The sequence below is a fragment of the Hesperophylax consimilis genome, chromosome 12 (assembly GCF_061612785.1).
Source record: "Hesperophylax consimilis isolate HC1 chromosome 12, BYU_Hcon_1.0, whole genome shotgun sequence".
Lineage (NCBI taxonomy): Eukaryota > Metazoa > Arthropoda > Insecta > Trichoptera > Limnephilidae > Hesperophylax > Hesperophylax consimilis.
The window spans coordinates 6128737-6144371 of NC_142847.1; positions in this window are offsets into that span (position 1 = coordinate 6128737).

The window sequence follows — 15635 nt, forward strand, 5'->3', positions numbered from 1 at the left end:
TACTTTATATTCATAAAAACAAAATCCAAGAAATAACACGTATTTTAGATAACACGTACCTCAGTGTCAAAAACATATCCAACAAGCAACTACAACATACAACATTTTGGCAAAAAATCTTCCTATATTATGGTACTAAACTCTACCACAAAATCCAAATCTCATTCAAAATTCACATATATTTTTAAAATATTAAAATTTCAAATTAAAAGCTGGATAGTAATATAATAAACACAGGGAAATCAGAAATAATAACAAATATTCTGACACCAAATACAGACTGAATATATTTATAATTATTATTATAATTTAGCGGTCCTTTTAATTAAACTCCGTTATTGAGAGCAAACTGAATCACTTTATTTAACAATAAATATACACTATCGCATGATATGACTAGGCACTTTTTACAGTAAATACTCAGATACAGGCTAGTTCATGCGGTTCTTTAGGAAAGGTGAAACCTTTGGTTGTTTTTGAGCAAGAGCCATTTTTTAAGGAAACCCAACCTTTTATATGACAAAGGACTGTTGACAACCTTCAAATTCAAAAAGCCGCAAAACAGGAATCGGCCTTGCCGACGCGACTTAATTACAAACAAATAGCAGAGGCGAGAACCTTTCATAAATACTATTACCTAAACTTCATAGGTGTCACTAGTGGTACACAATTACTCTGAAAATTATACAATTATTTGAGAAAAACCACCACATAATATATTTATAATAAGTTCATATTATTAATACTACTAAATTTAAATAATATGTAAATGAAATCCTCAGCACGGGAGATCCCATTGAGGACATCATTATGTTGTTACAAAAAGGAAAATAATAAAACATTTAATTGAATTTATTTATTTGAACATAATACAAATGTTACCCCAAAAACTAACACAAGCAGAATGTTACACTTACCTAAACTAATCTATCCCACAAAAGCTGTGCCTAAATTTGATCGTTATTACCCGCCAACAGAGCATTGGCGAACAACATTATTCGATTTGTAAGCGTTGGATTTCGTTTGATAGTATTTTTGGGTCAGCGATCAACTTTGATATATTTTCCCTTTAAGCCGCTCGGAACGGGAGGAAAAGCCAGTGAGCATTGCTAAACTTAAGGTTCTTGGCTTTCGATAGGCGCATAAACAAGCATAATCCGATTTGAACATTTCCCAACATTTAAGAAAGGCATGGAAAAGGCGTATTTAAGTGTAATGCGCGTTTAGAAGGAAACTTCTCAGACTTTCAAATCTGAATAGGTCTACCATATTGAGTTTAGTCCCCACGAATCCTTTTAAATCCGCAGGCTAATTTGTTCGATTTTGAGAATAAACAGCTAGCACCCGTAGAGTCATTTTGTTCGCTTTTTTCAACAACTTATATGGTTTCATAGAAATCATTTAGTCTCCCTTACCGCTGTAGTTAAAAATATGAACTAAACGATGTTAAAAATAAAATAAAACATCCAGCTTTATCTATATAAATAAAACTGTAAATGTTCATTTGTTCAAAATCTAAATCGCCGAAATATCTTCACCGATTGTTTTGAAATTTTAATACAACGTTGTATTCAAATACGCATGTGTTTATTTTTTTTTTTTTTTTAAAGAAAGACAAACATTCCCAGGTTACGAATAACCCAACAATGTTTGAAAATCTCCTACTACCACCACAGAAAGCCGAAAATGTTGCTTGTGTTGTGATGGAGGACTTAGCCAGCTAAGCTTTTATATACTTATATTATCTAGATGGGACAGGTCTGGGACATGTAAAAATAGGCTTTTATTGAAAAACAGCACAATCTGTTGGATGTAAAAGCAAAACCCGCCAATGTTTCTCTATCTGCACAAATAGATTGTGTCACAGCAACGTGGCGGGGTACATCCAGTATTGAAATATCGATGTTAACCACAGAATAATTAAAATGTTCACCTCTATCAAACCTAAGGTTCCGATCACAATTTGAGAAAAAATATGAAATTTGGTGATTTTTTAAAGAATTATTTTCATATGAAATTTAAAATAAAAGAGGTGTCTGTAATGTTTAGAATACATTTATTTACGAAAATGTGTTAGATGAAAAAACGTAGCGAGCCATTTTTAAAATAATTTTTTATTTGCGTTCAAATTTTTAATAATAATAAAATTATTCATCTAATAATAAAATTTTATAGTGTGCCTCATCACCTTCCTAAAACAGGTTTTAGTTTTCAGATTCGTTCAGAAATATCCCATTTATTTGGATTTTATTGAACGGAAATAATCGAAAATTCTCAGATTTCTGACAGATTCTTTAAGAAAAATGACGGTCAGTATATCAGAGGCTTGAAAGGTTAAAGTTCTAGAAACCTAATATTTATTTTTATGCAGGTTAGGTTTCTACATACACTATGTATTATTTCGCCGTGTTTCATATGGTTCCATGATAACTCAACACAGTGACAATTCAACACTCCTTTAAAAAGTGATATAAAATCATTAGAAACGATGAAAAAAAAAATTATAATGTTATAAAAACCTAACCTACTTAACCCAGTTAATAAAGTTTTTGTTTCATCACTTTCCATGACTTTTTAAAGCTGTGATGAATTATCATTGTGATGATTTATCCGGTCACCGTTTCATATGTACTTATTTTGATCAAGACAATATTAGCGAATCTCAAATGAAAATTTGAAACAGAAATTAAAGCAATGCCATACGTTGTAATGCAAAATCATGTGTTTTTGGTTTGAAAATTTGGTCGCCTAGAAATGTTTCACATGCTTTAATTAAATACTGCGAGTAGAATACATCTTGGACTTTGAAATAATCGGGTATTTTTAAGATAAGTTTTTTTATAAGCCCAGAAAAAAATAATGTATTATGTCTATGAAAACTGCTTTAAAGTTTAAAATCTCCTACTTAAAAACCCATTTTCGCTTATGATTTTATTGTATAATGTGGCCAATTAAGTTATTTATAAAATGATCGAAAAATTTTTTAATATTTAAGCATCCACAAAATAAAATAAAAGGTACTTTTGGGCCATGTTTTTTTCTCGCATAAATCAAAACAGGCGGATGGTGTTAAGCTGGAATTTAAACCTTATCGCCATCTACGTAAGGGTTGTTATTGATAGCGGCTCAATTTAAAATATTACACGATGTAGTGCATCGCCTTAAGAAAAAGATTCGGTCAAGGATTCTAGGAATTTAACCCAAGATCCTTAGTCTTACCGGGGTTTTACTCGTCATTGAATGAGAACTACCAACATGTTCTTAATGCATATTTTATTGGCTGCTATCTTACGTATGTTTGTCAGATTCTTCCCGAACTAAATGTAATCTAGACAGTTTCTTGGACACATCCATTTTTATTATTTTATTATTCTTATTATTTTTTTTAATTTATTTTATTTTTAGTAATTATTAATATATCTTGATCTAAGCGAAACCAGTGAATATGAAAAATAATAATAACTCGTGGTTAAAAAAAGGTTTGGTTTAATAAAAAACATCCATTTTAATTTGCGACATCTATTGGCTTTTCTACAAGTCTAGGATAAAAAATTATTTATTTATTTTTGGAATTACTGAATGAGTAAAACCTCAGATCGTAAATAGTATTTAAATTTTGAAGATAATTTTAGCGACTCTCAAACGATAATTTGAAACAAAAACATCAGAAAAAGATTATATCGCATCTAGAAAATGAACCCTTGGCAATATTAATGCAAGTACTTTTTTTTTTACAGTATTTCTGGCTTTCACCCTTCAAGGGTGTTCTTGGCCATCATTTAAAATTATTGAAAAATGAAAGGTGAATTTAAATATTAATTTTATTTAAATAGGCAAATTTCAAAATTATAATGAAAATTGGAGACGAGTTCAGACTTAGAAGAGATGAGATGTTGAATGGAGGGTACTTTGTACATGTACATGTACTTTGTTTTGTTTTTATTTTATGTGAACACTGCATAAGAGTTTTAACTGCCAGGAGCCATTGGGACTATGGCCTCATTATGGGTATATTGTCAGGTTGAACGTTTACCAAATCTGCTGAAAACATTTTGAGAAAGGTTTCAATTCTGGTTTTGATTCTTTCACCAAACGCAAAAGACATAAAGCGACCGCTGCGAGAATGTGCCACTAATGAATACTTTTCTCTGAATATGGGTTTGTTGCGTGGAATGAATTTAAAGTGCGTTCGCCAACAATGTGTACACTTCAACCATGAGCAGTTATCTTGCTTGGCTGATAAGAGGCTGGCTGCATCTTGTTTCCTGACAAATACCTTATCAGATGCTCCTTTTTCTGTTTCCTCTTCTCTTCTTATTTCTTTACAACCCTCGCCACTTATCGCTGGTCTTCGAGCGTGAAAGCGCCCTCCTCCAGTGCCAGCGGTACACGGAGAGAAATGAGTATTGCTAATTTATTAAAAATCAAATGATTGGTAATCCAGTTAAAAACTAGATTGCAGGCCATTTCCTGATAAATTTATTTAAAAAAGTTTATTTTAGTAAATTCCTAACATCCTAACAGCATGACGAAATGCTTTGATTTTTATGAACACGTGTTCCGACATCGTATTTGACAAAAATTTTATTACGAAACCTATCAATTCATTCGTTAAGGGCCTACAATCCCGTTTATAACCGAATTATGAATAGTTTGAAGAGATTCTTAATAAATTGGCAATATTCATTATCAGTAATTTCTCTTCGTGTGGGATTTTATTAGAAATATGATCAATAGATTAAAAATATACGTAATATATATTAAGTTCAGACGTGCGAATATTTTACCTATGTTAAAATAAGATTTCAAATTAAGACAGTTTTAGTGTAACAATTAAATTAGAGCAAAAATAATTAAATTGATAGCAATTTTTTTTACTTTGTCTAAAATTGATCAGAAACATTTTATGAAATTAATTAAGACCCCGTATTTCGAATTCACACCGAAATATAACACACTTTCCTTGAGCACTTTAAGTTTTAAGCTGTTAATTTTTTTTAAAGACACTTTATTCATTAGCGGATTAGACATTCAATTACCGGAATTATTAAAATTTTACGAGAGTTGGGAAGGCTGATAGAAATATTGAAAGAGGTGTAAATGCAGGAAACTTCATTGATCGAGGACTGAAAGCAGAAGGCACAACGAAAAATTGTCCAAAGAAGCGAAGCTAGCAGTCGACAATGGAGTGCTGGTACCTACCTTGATGATTGGCAGTGAGGCATGGAACTGGTAGAGGAAGGACGAAAGCAGACTGAATGCTATAGAAGTGAGATCGGAGGCGTATGTGTATAAAACCATGTATGATCGAGAGAGAAATGTGGATATTCGCAAAGAGTGCAAGGCTGATGTTAGCGCAATGAGTAAGCTTATGAAAGGGATGCTTCGATAGTTTCGGAATGTAGAGCGAATGAACGAAGAAAGAAGTGTAAGGAGAATATATGACGCGAGTCTGGATGGTAGAAAATCGAGGACGCCCGAGGAAGACATTACACGATCAAATGAATCAGATAGTTGAGTTGGGCCATGAAGAGAGTCAGAATAATAGATGAGTATGTATGTGGTGATGTATGAATGTGAATGAGGCAAGGAGTGTGTGCTAATACCGAGTTGTTTGACGGTCGGTCTTCTCTGCCTACTCCTGCGATTGTAAGTTTATTAGTTAGATATATGAATTTTTTGAAATTTTATTTTGATGATATCACAAACAATAGATTATTGTTTCGTCAGGGATGTGAACGTCCGATATACTGTTAACAAACTGTAGTAATAAATCTAATTTTTGAGCTATATTTTTTTAGGGTTGACAGAAATTCAATGTAATAAAGTGCCAATGACACCTTGAAGGTTTAAATTCCAACTTAACTGAAGTAAGTACCCATTGCACCTGCCTGACAATTTCACTACAGTACACTGCACCCAAGAGAGTCTGAGCCACGAATCAACAATGTGTACAAAACGTACGGAAAATAAAATAAATAATGTAGTTGTTTTTCTGTTGCGCGTCAATGTAGTTGTTCCTTATTGTGGAAGCTGGGCGGCAGACCCGAGGCAAGATATTTATCGGTGGAGGAAGATATTCAGTTTACGCCCTTACGTGTCCCGAATGGGAAACTCACGCTTAATCCGGAACGGATAAATGCGCAAAAAATTTAAACAAACAAATGTTTTTCCGGCGGTATCAGCACAAATGGATTGATAAATGTGGCGGCCATGTTGGGCCTGATATTTCAATGCGTGGAGAAACGTGGGGCGAAATATATCTACATAATATGTTAGAAAACGTCGGAAATATATCTACATAATATGTTAGAATACGTCGGAAATATTTCTTCATAATATGTTAGAAAACGTCGGAAATATTTCTTCATAATATGTTAGAAAACGTCGGAAAAGTTTTATATTATTTATTTAAACCAAACGGTAAAATTGTAACGTAGAATCTATTTGCGGTTGTGCTGTGTGCTTTTGGTTTTATTTGATTATTTCCTTCGTCCAACATTTTTGATTATCTGAAGGATGCAAGGACGCATCAAGTCACTAACTCTGTTTACGAGAATGTGGTTTAATGAATTAGTAGCCGAGTGGAAAAATCCATCAAATTACCACAACAATGCATCGTCGTAGGATCAAACCTCTTTTAGTTAAAACTATTATCTTGGCACAAAAAATAATTTTCCGCTTAGAATTATGCAAACTGGAAGAATTTAAATATTGTCAGGTTGTTTATAAGTCGGGAATGTTTGTCTGTCATTTATAAATAATAGCCAGGTATATTACAACCTTGCTCTTCGCCACTCCTTCATCTCCTAACTAATAATAAAAATTATGATGAAATTATTATTATCTCCTCAACTTAAATTATCACATATAATAAAAATTATAACTAATACTTTACTGCTAATATGTAATACTAGTGACTTAAAAGTAAGATTTACAACTAGAGACTTACAAGGAAGATTTGTAACTACTGACTTACAACTAAGATTTGTAACTACTGACTTAGTACTGAGACTTATAACCAGTGACTTAAAAGTAATACATATTTGTTAACAAGTATTATGTAATATACCTTTGGCCTCACAACAAAAGAAGTTCCCATAGTCCCACATTTAATTTATTTAGAATTTCAAGCCCAGCTGGGCTTTTACGTGTTTATTATTTTTTTAACACAAATAAGTTGTAAATGGGCATAAAATCACACAATTTTTTTTTCCACCGTGCAAGCTGGATAATAATTGATTGATAACATAGTACAAGAGATAAATTAAATAAGTTGAAGCAGAGCTATAATGGGACAGTTGGTTTAATTATATTTGCTGTTCTACGTTCCGATATAAATTCTTCTGAGACCTGTTTAAATTTAGTGATAGATACGTTAAAAATGTCAATAATATCTCTATAATCATGGCAGGGCGCGCCCCTAGACCATACACGGAAAATTTCCCTCAGGCCACCGTAGTACAAGTGCTAAATATGTTTTATTTTATTTTCAACTTAATATCATGTAATTTATTTATTTATATAGATATAACCTTTTATATGGACGACAGAGTATTGAACTCACCGCTCTGTTCAGCTGAAATAAACATTATTATTATTTTGTCTTTTGCCTGTGGTATCGATGGCTTTAGTATCATGGTGTATATGTAAAAACAGCACGTTTATGAGTTGGCTGGTTCCATAACTCATATACAATTGTGATTCTGTGTTGAAGTGTCACAATAAAATGGTAATATAATATTGCAATTGCACATTTCACATTAAAAACAAAAAAAAACTAAGATTAGAGATCTAAACTGGTCTGGTTTTACGATTTATAACTTTGTGTGTAGAGAGTAAATCTTCTGGGTAGCATCACAAGCAGATGTGTGGACTTTTGATCGTGTCTGGCATTTCCCATTTAATAATTCAACTTGCGCTCGATATTACAAATAATTCACCCAGATCTAAACCCATATGTGGGTTTGTCAATTTTCTGGATTCAACGAAAAACATATTAGAAAACAATAGTCTCACTTGTTTATTTTAGAATTATATACGAGTTTATATGTATATATATACCTACGAGTGAACTTGAAACGATATAATCCAATATGACGGTGGAAGGAAATAAGTACATAACTATAAAAAAATCTAGCCACAGAAAAATGCAAAATGACGTAGATAACGCTTTAATTCCAAGTTCTTTTGATGGTAATAATGTCTACTAAGAAAACAATGGTCAATAGGCAACACAAAATTTTATTGTACTCTACGTTATTTTCTCCCTACAATTTATAATTGAAGTCAACTATTTTTCTCATGATAATGACCGGTTAGTAACTGAGTTGACAAATGCACCTGATTTCCGCCCATCCATAGATTACTGTTCATTGATTATTGTTCATTGATTATTGATTATTGATTATTGATTATTTTATATGTCGACTTTATATCCGAGTTAAATCTTCCCCACAGGAAAAACTAAACCCTTCCACACACTTTTCCACAAATGATCAATCAAATTAATATTATTATTGATTATTGAATTACATGGTAAATAAAATGTTACTAAGCTTTACTAAGCCTTACCAAGCCCGTGTTAAGTTTAACAATACGTTACAGTGTTACCTCTTTTTGTTTGTCATCAGATCTCTTACGGTGCAACTTATTGCAACCATATTAACAAGTATTTTCTCTACTATCGTCCCATTGTGACACTGTGAAACTGCAAAACTCATGACTGGCTGGTTCTACTACCCAGTGTGTCCATTTCTCGTGTGGTGCCTTTTTGCTAGCGACAATTTGTTTGTTTCTTTGTTGAGTTTATGCAGTTCGTAGATTAGTTTGTACTTTGTACCTTCAGAATTCAGACAGCAGAACCCTTGTCGTACCGGGCTGTCTGATGTCTGTTGATATTCAATTTGTTCGAGTAAACCTTGCACAAGGAATGTAATGAAATAGTTGCGTTGCTAGAAGTTGTTTGCAGTCCAACCAATTGTATAAAGGCTTTGGCTGACTGAGAAATTTCAGTAGCTTATATTTGAATGCTAACAAAACTTTAACAAATATAAATTTGTCACTAATGAAAATACATAACCGCTCAAACCTATGTTTAGTTAACAGGTACATCTAAAGAGTAAAAAAAGCTTTCTCAGTTATTCAACTAAATAAAATAAAATTTAATAGTTTTTAAGAATAAATTATAAGATTCATTTCTCATAAAAACACACTCCGCTAAAACTAATAGAGAGATTTTTTGCTTGTAACATCAGATACATTTTAAGGCGAAGCTTAACGCTAAATCACTATTTTGATTAGTCTTTATAACAAATTGGTGTACATTATGAATACCAAAAAATATGCTTTAGATAAATTGAAAGTTTTCCTATCGTTCCACTTGAGTAGAATACAAATTAGAAAATAAATTACTCAACAAAAAATATAAATGTAAAGTAGTAAAAAAAAAATTTTTTTCAATAGAAATTTATGAACGCGTACAGGAAAGAACTTTAAAAAAAATACAGAATTATAGCCTAGATTATCTGTGAGAGTTTCACTTGATTAACTTTCTTGCTTTCTAATAAAATTATTTACAAAATAAATAAAAACCAGTTTTATGCTTGAAATCGAACGTTTCTAGACTTCGTTTGTCAAGCGATTTTAATGCCTATTTCCTACAAAATAAGGTATACCAAGAATATACACATTTTTGGCTTGTAGCTTCTTCTTCATAGGGTGATTAGTGAAGTAACGTGCGTGGATTCACTAAACTAGCTCCAGTGGACATACTATTTCATTTGTACTCGGAAAAATAGCAGCCATAAATATCGGAAAAAATAGTTGAAGATAATCTTGTTAATTATTAAATTGAATTGTGATACAGTGAATTCGCCTTATTTAACACAGCACCTCACATTTTCGCACCTAAAATCAATAAATAACAATCGCACAATACATATTACTCAACGCAGACTAGATCCATCTCTTTCCCCTCTCTCACACCATACTATCCCCATAAGCTAGTGGAACCCACTAAATCAAGATACATCAGTGAAAACCAATAATTAAAATAAATGGAAATGGTGGTACTTTTTGATTTTCAGGTAGGTACTCAATTGGTTGAATAATTATACATATTTTAAATTCTTTATTATTAAGTTCTGCAAGTATTTATTTATTTATACTGGGTTTTTACAGATGAGAACGGGTAAGAACTATCCAGTTATAAAAAATCGGTTAATAATCCTATGCAAATAAGTCAAAACAATTAAAAAAATCAACCCAGATACAGAATACATTGATTGGCATACATCTAAAGAAAAAATAATAAAACAAGAATCAAACAAAAACAAATACAAAAATATAAAACCAAAACAAATAAAAATAGAACATTATATAAAAGCTCGTTAAATGTCAAATTATACAAAGAGAGGCAAGATACAAAAGATACACTAATAGAGACAATAAATACACAAATTAAGACACAAGTAATACATAATATAATCAGCGCTACATGTTTTTTTGCAACATCAGAAATTTTTTTTCTGAATCCGTTTCAATTATTGAAGAAAATGTCTACTTCTGCACACTGCATCTTATTGTCGATATTATTTTTAAATCTATTCCGGTGAAAAATGCTATCGCGTTATTGAACATTTATTCATTATCGGTAAGACATAATGTACTATCAGGATGGTCGTGAACTAATTTGTCTAAACATTATTAGATCAGTCAATTGCCTTCTTATTTTAAGTGTCAATAGAAATGTATGAACGCATAAAGGAAACAACTTTTAAAAAATAGAAAATTATAGCCTAGATTATCTGTGACAGATTTACTTGATGAACTTTTTTGCTTTCTTTTAAAATTATTTACAAAATAAAAAAACCAGTTTTCTGCTTGAAATCGAACGTTTCTAGAGTCCGTATGACAAGCGATTTTAATGCCTACAATATAAGGTATCAATATATCTTATATCTCAGCACAGTAGTTTTTGTTTTACATTATTAAATTTGATTTGGGTACTTTAAATTTTAAAATATATTAAATGGAGTTTTACGAATCATAAGAGTTGGTTTTTGTCAGCAATTTACATTTTTAGGCGAAGCTGCTACCTAATAATTTATGTATATTTACGTAATATTTATGTATATTTACGTAATATTTATGTATATTTACGTAATATTTATGTATATTTACGTAATATTTATGTATATTTAAGTAATATTTATGATACCTGAAAGCTATTACGAAAAGTTAATAGTGTAACACGATTTTTTTACGAGGCCAAAAATTAACCATTTAACAATAGTAAATTTGCGTTTAAAATTACATCGTTTTATTTAGGCGTACGTGGAGAGAAGGTGGATGCTTTTAATAAGATCCACAGCTATTTCATTTATATTTTCTCAATTTCAAGATGTTTTTTTCAGTTTATAAACCGATGTTATCTTAACGATATATTTGAAGATGGGTGGGTGGAGAAAAAACACTCCACTAGTAAAAAATAAACATTATCTCTATCTAAATTAAACATTACAAAAAATATAGTAATACGAATAACGTTTTATGGAAAAAATTAGAAATTCATTATTTTTTTTAATTTTTCGTCGTTATAAAAATTAAAATAACTTAAAAAATAGTAAGACTGAGTGCTGTAGAAATGAGATTTCTGAGACGTATGTGTGTTAATACCTTGTATGATAGTGTGAGAAATGTGGAGATACGCAAAGAGTTCAAGCCTGATGTAAGCGTAATGAGTAAGATTATGAAAGGGACGCTTAGATGGTTTCAGCAGGTAGACGCGAAAGAGCGAAGAAAGGAGTATAAGGAGAATATATGAGAATATATTGTAGCTGAAGTTGGGGACGCCCGAAGAAGACATGGTATGATCAAGTGAATCAGATACTTGAGTCGGGCTATGTCAAGAGTCAGAGTAATGGAGTTAGTAACTGAATAACAGAAAAATAGTGTGTATGAATATGAATGAGGCAAGAAGTGTGTGCCAAGACCGAGTTGTTTGGCGGTCCGTCTTCTCTGCCTACCCCTGCGTGGAAACAGCGTGATGGTTAGTTAGTTAGTTAAAAAAAAACAAGCTCAAAACACATTTTGAAATGTTTCACATTTTGAAATGATTTTTTTCTTAAAGTGCCGACATACATTTTTTAAATGATTAAAATGTATCCGATCCGATTAACGACATCAATTGATTAAAATGTATCCGATCCGATTAACGACATCAATTGATTAAAATGTATCCGATCGAGCTGAAACTCGGCAGAAAGATCCGTTGTCGATGACAATGCATTCTTTCAACTTTTGGTGTCAATCACGTACACACGCGGACATGTACACATTTCTTAAATAAAATAAATCACTATATAGCATTAATACATTTTATTTGTGACAAAATTGGTACGTGTTGTTACGTCGGTTTAATATAATGTTTGACACGATGAAAATGTGTTATTATTCAAAATGTGGCAGAAGTTTCCTCGTCTGCCACTCAAGATTACAATGATTTCTGTTTTTCTTATAAGTCTTTGTTTTGGCCACAAAGTTATGTAAATGGGAGTACATACGGCGGTACGCAATTTCACATTTTAAATCAGCTCTCCTCGGAACGTAGCACAGAGGCGCGAATGTCAAATTTAGCTGGCCAAAAATATTTGTAAAACAAATAACTTTTTACTTTAAATTACCAGAAAATATTTTTTTTCGAACAATTTTTATCAAATATGTTTTTCCAAGTTAAATTTTGTGTCCTTTGTTATAGTGGGATTAGGTGATAACAATTCGAATCAAAGTGTTAATAAAGTAATAGTCTGCAATCACAGCGTGGCATCTAGTGCTGTCGATGGTATGATACCGTTTGACTTTGAAGTATAGTTGAGCACCGTGGCATATAGGAATATCATCTCGGCTGGATTTCCAAACATAATCTTACTTGATTGAAAAATGCCCGTGAGTATGCAAAATTGGTAGATGACCTCCAATTGCCAAAATCTTCCATGAATCAAGTCTCCAAATATTGAGTAATAATGGCGGTAATGACGAGTGACGGTTTCGTCATCTGTCAAATCGAAGATGTTGCAAAGCAGACTGGTGTATAAGGATTCAAACTTGCCTAGATTTGAACTCAGAGGTTCGGTAGCTAGTTTGCAGCATAAATAAACCACTCACGTTTGCAGGGTTGACATTCGCAACGACTCCAAAAATCTAGTGTTGCCACTATGACGATCACACGGCGGTAATTTCTTCAATGATGGAAAGGACATACTGAAACCATAGATAAATAGATAAAAATACATCTAGAAGCACACTTTGTTATAAATTACTTTTTTACATTACATTTTTAAGAATTTCATAGTTTATTTAGGTTATTTTAGAGTTTGCACTAGGAAAGCTACCAAGCTTAGCGCATTTGCCTCGATTTTATTACATTTTGAAACTTTTGTGTTTTTGTGTGTTTTATTTTTCAAAATGTTTTTGAACATTTTGAAAAATTAGCTTCTTGGTATACTAAAATATATTTTATTCGCTTGGCAAGAAGATCATGTACCTTAATATTTTGCTTACTTGTCGTTTAGTCACATACAAATATAATGATTTACATGTTAAAACACGCGACACAAATTCCATATCAATTCTCGTACTTCCGATTTTCAAAAGTGTCTTGTATTTGTGTACAGGAAAACTTCATATGACTTATTTTTGTTGTGAAGAACGCCTATTTAGCTGGAAAAAATAATAAAATTGAAGAATATTTTTTAAATGTTTATTAAATTGTTTTATTATTGGTGAAAATTATTAGGTGTGATTGGGTCACATTTTCTTTTCTCCAAAATAATCATTGATTTTCACGCAAAAATCACTCGAATTATGAAAAGACGGTTTTACCACAGTCGAAATCGCGCTTTTGGCCAGGTCATTTTGTGTTTCGGACTACTGTGCGCAGATGGCTTTAGAGCCACCCGTAAAATGAGTTGAGACAATATATTCACGGAAATTCATATTAGATGAAGGAGCCTGATAAAACATGTCAAAAACACGGAGCAATCAGATTGGAAGAATTTAACATAAATACATACATTACTTGTGAAATAAATAATTTCAATGTCTCCACGCGTTAATTTTTTAAAGGTAAGAAGCGAATAAAATTATGTTTTTGTGAATTTATGTCATTGGTACTCTTGGAAATGTATTTTAAGATCAAAATGAAAAAAAAAACCGTTGACTGAGTTTTTTTTTTAAATGTGAATACCGCACAAGACACATTTGCTCCCAACCGTCTGGAGCCAGTGAAACTATGGTATCCCCAACTGGGATATGTTGTGAGGCTGAAGGTAGAGGGGAGGGAAAGGAGATGGGGAAGAGGAAAGTGGGGAAGTACCTGGCCATTCAGATCCAATCACCAAACAACGCCATTTAAAGCAAAGTTTCAATTCTAAATGGTGATCTCACACCGGGGCGGTATTGGGAGTATTTTCCACTCTAGAACGTGCCGCAAATATACTTAAATATACAATATTTTAAATAACTAAAATTAACTTGCGCATGCCGGCATTTGAACCATCGATTTCCAGATTGCTAGTCGATAGCCTTGCCTTCGACCATCGAGGCCGTCAATATTACAAGTATCATATATTTGTTTACAATAAAATACGAGTATGACATATTTGTTGATCGTTCCGGACAGAATGCTAATTTTAGAATAACCCTTATGATATATCTGAATTTAGAATCAAAACATCGTTTGATATAATTTTAACTGTTTAAACTACATCTGAATAGCCAGGTACTTTCCGTCACTTTTCCTTCCTACACCCTTCCTCCCAACAATTTTTCTATCTCCTCAAAACTATCCCCCATCGAGAAGTATATGTATATTTAATATTAAATTTTTAATCAAATTGTAATGTTTTTTTTGCTCTTCGAATGGCAAGGAATGTTTGAAGTCGTTTACCTTTAGTTTAAAGTTGCTTTAAAACACTCATTAACTCACATTTTACTTAAAATGTATTACAATTTTCTGAAGAAAAGAATTCTTAAATATGCAGCTGTCTCACAGCTGTATTATGTTTTCTAATATGATTACATTGTTTCTCACTGAATAAAAGTTCACCCGGAATAAATTATACTTCACATTGTAATGTACAGGTACTATTGCGTTCGAGATTTCTCGTCTGAAAAATGATGAGAAATGCAAGGAATTTTCTCGACAATTCTCAAAGTCCCTCATAAAATTGTAAAGACATTCCTCTAGAGTTGTATGTGGAATTTTATTATTGCGTACGTAATGAGGACACAGAGTGACATAATCTAGCTTCATTTCGTCGTTGGGAGGTGGGGGAGTGTATGCAAAATGACAAGGCGGATAAAATGGTACATTATATAATATTATATCTGTGCAACTGAATATTCGGATGTGTTCAATTCTTTATGAAAACGAGCACTGAAGTGTCATAAGTCTTATGAATTATGCCTAGCCTGCGGAAGTACAAAGTGGTAGAACGACAGCAGACCATTTTTTGGGTATACTTAAACTGATCTCTGCAACATCAAAAAATCTCAATTGTCTGGAAATTTAAGGTGTAGCTTAAAGTTAAATATACATTATTTTTTTAATGATAAACTAATGTTAAACAAGT